Consider the following 5,077-nt stretch of genomic DNA (forward strand, 5'->3'; position numbering starts at 1 on the left):
CCCCCGCTCCCATCTTAACCATCTTAAGTGCATGGTTTGGTGGCCGGTGTTATACAACCATCACCATATCCACCTTCAAAACATTCCCAAACTGAAATGCTGTCCTCATTAAACACTGCCTCCTGGTAACCACCAGTTTCTATCTATCTCTATAAATCTGGTTCCTCCAGGGACCTCCTCTAGATGGAACTGTACAGTATTTGTCTTTCCGTGACTGCTCTGTTTCACCTTTTCCTGAATCGCCTAAGTGGTGCTACATCGATATGACGCATCCTGGTAAGACGTCGAGCATCACAGGACACGGCGAAAGACAATTTCCCACCTGCCTCCTCAGATCGGAACCTAGGGGTATGTGCCTCCCAAGGACGTTGGGACCCCCGTGGCATCTCAGACTAAATGTAAACAGAATCTGACGGTCATCCCCTCCGTGGCCGGACCGTGGTCCAGCCTGATCATTGCTCATCACTGCGCTTGAGTCTCCTAGTTCCCGCTCTGTCCCCCCCACAGCAGCCAACAGGCGCCCAGGAGCACCCAGGTCCTGCCCCTCCTCTGCTCAGAACCCTCTGTGGCTCCGGCTTTTGGGGTAAATGCCAGCGTCCTCCCCACTGCCCACAAGGCCTTGCACAACCTGTCCCCATCACCTCTTCTCACTCTAACCCAGCCACACTGGCCTCCGTTCTGGAATGTTCTAACCTCAGTCCTACCTCAAGTACCTTCTACCTGCTAATCCCTCTGCCCACATCGCTCTTCCTTTGGCCAGGTCCTTTTTGTTATCCAGGCCTTCGCTTAAAAGCCCGCATCCTCAGAGAAGCCTCTTTCCTTTTCCCATGAAGGCTCAGCCCATTGGTCCGAGGGACACTGCTAACATTATCTATCTTGTTCTAGGTGGTGGTTACACAGATGAGTACATATGAAATAAATCTCTGAAGGGGTGGGGGGAGGCACCTGGGTGACTCAGTCAGTGGAGGGCTCGACTCCCGGTTCGGCTCAGGCCATGATCTCACGGTTTGTGAGTTCGAGTCCCGCATCAGGCTCCGCTCCAACAGCAAGGATTCTCTCTCTAGCCCCCCTCGGTGTTCTCTCTCTCTAAAAAATAAAATGAGGGGCTCCTGGGTGACTCAGTTGGTTGAGCGTCCGACTTCGGCTCAGGTCATGATCTCACGGTTTGTGGGTTCAAGCCCCGCATTGGCTCTGTGCCGACAGTTCGGAGCCTGGAGCCTGCTTCGGATTCTGTGTCTCCCCCTCTCTCTGCCCCTCTCCTGCTCATAGTCTGCCTCTCTCTGTCTCTCAAAAATAAATGGGGGCACCTGGGTGACTCAGTCCATTGAGTATCTGACTTCAGCTCAGGTCATCATCTCACACTCTGTGAGTTCGAGCCCCATGTCGGGCTCTGTGCTGACAGCTCAGAGCCTGGAGCCTGCTTCAGATTCTGTGTCTCCCCCTCTCTCTGCCCCTCCCCTGCTCGTGCTCTGTCTCTCTCTGTCTCAAAAATAAATAAAAAACATTAAAAAATAAATAAATGTTTAAAAAATTAAAAAAAAATAAGATGAACTTAAAAAAAAAAAACAACTAAAGCCATGTACAACTCTAAAAAAAAAAATCTATGGAGCTGTACACATAAGGTTTGTGGACCACATTGCATGTATATTTTATCTCCATCCAAAAAAGTCATAGGGGCGCCTGGGTGGCTCAGTCGGTTAGGCAGCTGACTTCAGCTCAGGTCATGATCTCGCAGTCTGTGGGTTCAAGCCCTGCATTGGACTCTGCACTGGCAGCTCAGAGCCTGGGGCCTGCTTAGGTTTGTGACTCCCTCTCTCTCTGCCCCTCCCCTGCTTGCTCTCTGTCTCTTTCTCAAATAATAATAATAATAATGATAATGGTTTTTAATTAAAAAAAAGTCATAAAAATAGACACCTCCCACACTAGCCACTCTTATTTCATATTATCCTCTCGTGTTTTGAATCTGGTTATCCCAAACCATCTCACTGATTTGTTTCATGCTATCTCCTGCCCTGGAACTTCAGCTCCAGGAGAGGGGGGATCTTTGTCTTGTCTCCCTGGGGTCCTCGGCACCCTAGAACGTTCCTGGGACACAGCAGACACTCAGGAAATTTTTGTTGAATGCGGAATAAAGACAAGGAAACAGAGACCCAGAAGGTGATTTGTCCAAGGTCCTAGAATTTGGCCCGGCCAGATTTCCCATACCTCTGAAGCTTTTCCAGCGTCTTCCAGATATTTCAAAATTCAGAAAACTCCCCATGTGCGGGCAGGCTGTAAGCAATGCATTTCACATGGCTGTATTTCATGAAACGTGACAAGGTGCGGACTGTGAATGACCGAACCTTGCATTTCAGGATTCGTGTGGATCCTGGTGTGAGTTAAATATAAAATATAACCTAAGAGGCATAATCCCCGCTCATTCCCGCTCTCCCTGCCCCCACCTCACCTCTTGCCCAGGCCTCTCTCCCACCCTGTCCCATGACCTAATTAATGAATCATCTGCCCAAATTACCACGTTAAGCATGCATCTCTCAACCTCCGTGGCCTCAAATGCTTCTCACTGCCCTGGAAATAGTTGCCCTCATTTGAAGGGCATGCCAAGGCCTCTCGGGTGTCCATCCTGATCTTCTTTCAGCCTTCCAGGGTTCCACACGTGTGCCCCGCCCTTCAGCCCACCTCTCCCTGTCCCCACCTCAGTGCCTCTCCTGCCATGCACAGTTGGGCAGTTTGAGGTTCAAAGAAAAATCGAGCGGAACGTACAGAGATTTCCCACATACCTCTGTCCCCCTACAGTCACGGCCTTCCCACCATCAACATCCCCACCAGAGTGGTGCATTCGTTACAATGGAGGAACCCGCGCTGACACGTCATCATCAGCCAGCGTCCATAGTTGACATTACGGTTCACTTTCCGTGTTGTACGATCTCTGAATCTGGACAAAGGTATGACATGTAGCCACCGCTACGGTAGAACATGGAATCATTCCACGGCCCTAAAAAAACCTCTGGCCTCCGCCCATTCACCTTGCACCCCCCGACCCCCCCACCCCCAAATCCCTGGCAACCACTCATCGCTTTACCATGCCCATAGATCTGCCCCTTCCAGAATGTGACACACACAGTTGGAAGTGTGGAGTAGCTTGTTAATACGCATTTATGGTTCCTGCAGGTCTTCTCATGGCTTGAAAGCTCATTTCTTCTTAGTACGGATATTCCATTGGCTGGATGGGTCAAGGTTTATTTATTCATTTACCTGCTGAAGGACACCTTGGTTGCTCCCAGGTTTGGGCTGTTATGAATAAAGCTGCTATAAACATCCGCCTGCAGGGTTTTTAAAAAAATTTTTTTAACGTTTATTTATTTTTGAGACAGAGAGAGAGCTTGAGCGGGGAAGGGCAGAGAGAGAGACAGACAGAATCCAAAGCAGGCCCCGGGCTCCGAGCTGTCAGCACAGAGCCCGACGCGGGGCTTGAACTCATGAACCGTGACATCATGACCGGAGCCAAAGTAGGATGCCTAACCGACCGAGCCATCCAGGTGCTCCCTTTTGTTCGTTTGTTAATTGGGTCGTTTTGTTGTTGAGCTGTAGGGGGGTCTTTACGTATTTTGGATGCTAAACCCTTGTCAGATGCAGGGTGTGCAAAATATTTGCTCCCAATCCATAGGTTGTCTTTTCATTCTCTGGAGCGTGTCCTCCGATGCGCGGTAGTTTTTGATTTTTCTGAGATCTTTTCTAAAGATTTTTCTTTTACTGCTTGCGCTTTTGGTGTCGCATGCAAGAGATCATTGCCAAGTCTACTGGCATGAAAGTTTACTTCTATTTTTTCTTCGAATAGTTTTATAGCTTTAGCTCTTCCTTTTACACTTTTGCTCCAGTTTGAGTTCATTGTTGTACGTGGTGAAAGTAAGAAGTGTCCAACTTTATCACTGTGCACATGGCTATCCAGTTTTCCCAACACCATTTGTTCAAAACACTGCCCTTACCTTATTGAATGGTCTTGGCACCCTTACGAAAAATCATTTGACCGGACCTGCGTCGTTTATTTTGGGCTCTGTATCCTAGTCCATTGGTCTATGTCCGTCTTTATGCCAACATCACACTGGTTTTGTTGTTGTTATCGTTTTTTGTCTTAAGTTTCTTTCTTTATTTTGAGATAGCACGGGCAGGGGAGGGGCAAAGAGAAAGGGAGAGAGAATCCCAAACAGGCTCCGCGCTGTCAGCTCGGAGCCTGATGCGGGGCTCAAACTCATGAACCGTGAGATCGTGACCTGAGCCGGGATCAGGAGTCAGACTTTTAACCAGCTTGGGCCACCCAGGCACCCCAATACCACACTATTTTGATTACCGTGGCCTGAAGGGAAAGGAAGGGAGCAAGAAGGAAAAACGATGTAGTTGTAGCATAGAAAAAAAAGCAAATCCATATATGGTGCTTATTTTCTGCCAAGCGTGGTTCTAATCAATCGCTTTATACATCTATGTATTATTAATTTACTTAATTGTCAAAACAACCCTATGAGCTAGTCCTGAATGGAGGCTGCTGTAAGTGGAAGCAGAGAAATTAAACAGCATGACTCCATTCTTAAGGCAATATATATGACCATGGCCATGTGTGTGGCAGGGACAGAGTGGCCTTGCGATTTCCACGGGGAAGGTCAAAGAGAGACCTTGTCCAGGCCGAGGCACCCCCGAAATGTTCTTTACAGAGCTTTTATGGCCCTTTTCCAGGCCTGCCCTTACATCTATGTAGAATTAGCTTTGAAGACATTAAGCCAAGTCCCTTCCCAGAAGAGAGAGCTCCTTCCTGGTAAATTTTTTCAGCCCTGATGGGGAGAAAGGGCCTCCAACCACCAGATGAATAAGAGAAAGCTGGGCTCAAAACCAGAAGCTGGGCTTGTTAGGTGTTGTAACTGTTCTGAAGGGAAAGAAAACTTAGTTTTATTTATTTGACAAAAAAAAAAAGTAGCATGTGGTCTTAGGAACGGAATTTGATGATGACATTCATAAATGTGGCAAAAACTCCCAGAACCTGCCCATCCTTACAAATTTTCCCAGGTGATTGCTAATTATCTCAATTGAG

The sequence above is a fragment of the Herpailurus yagouaroundi genome, unplaced genomic scaffold (assembly GCF_014898765.1).
Source record: "Herpailurus yagouaroundi ecotype Mexico unplaced genomic scaffold, PumYag 200, whole genome shotgun sequence".
Lineage (NCBI taxonomy): Eukaryota > Metazoa > Chordata > Mammalia > Carnivora > Felidae > Herpailurus > Herpailurus yagouaroundi.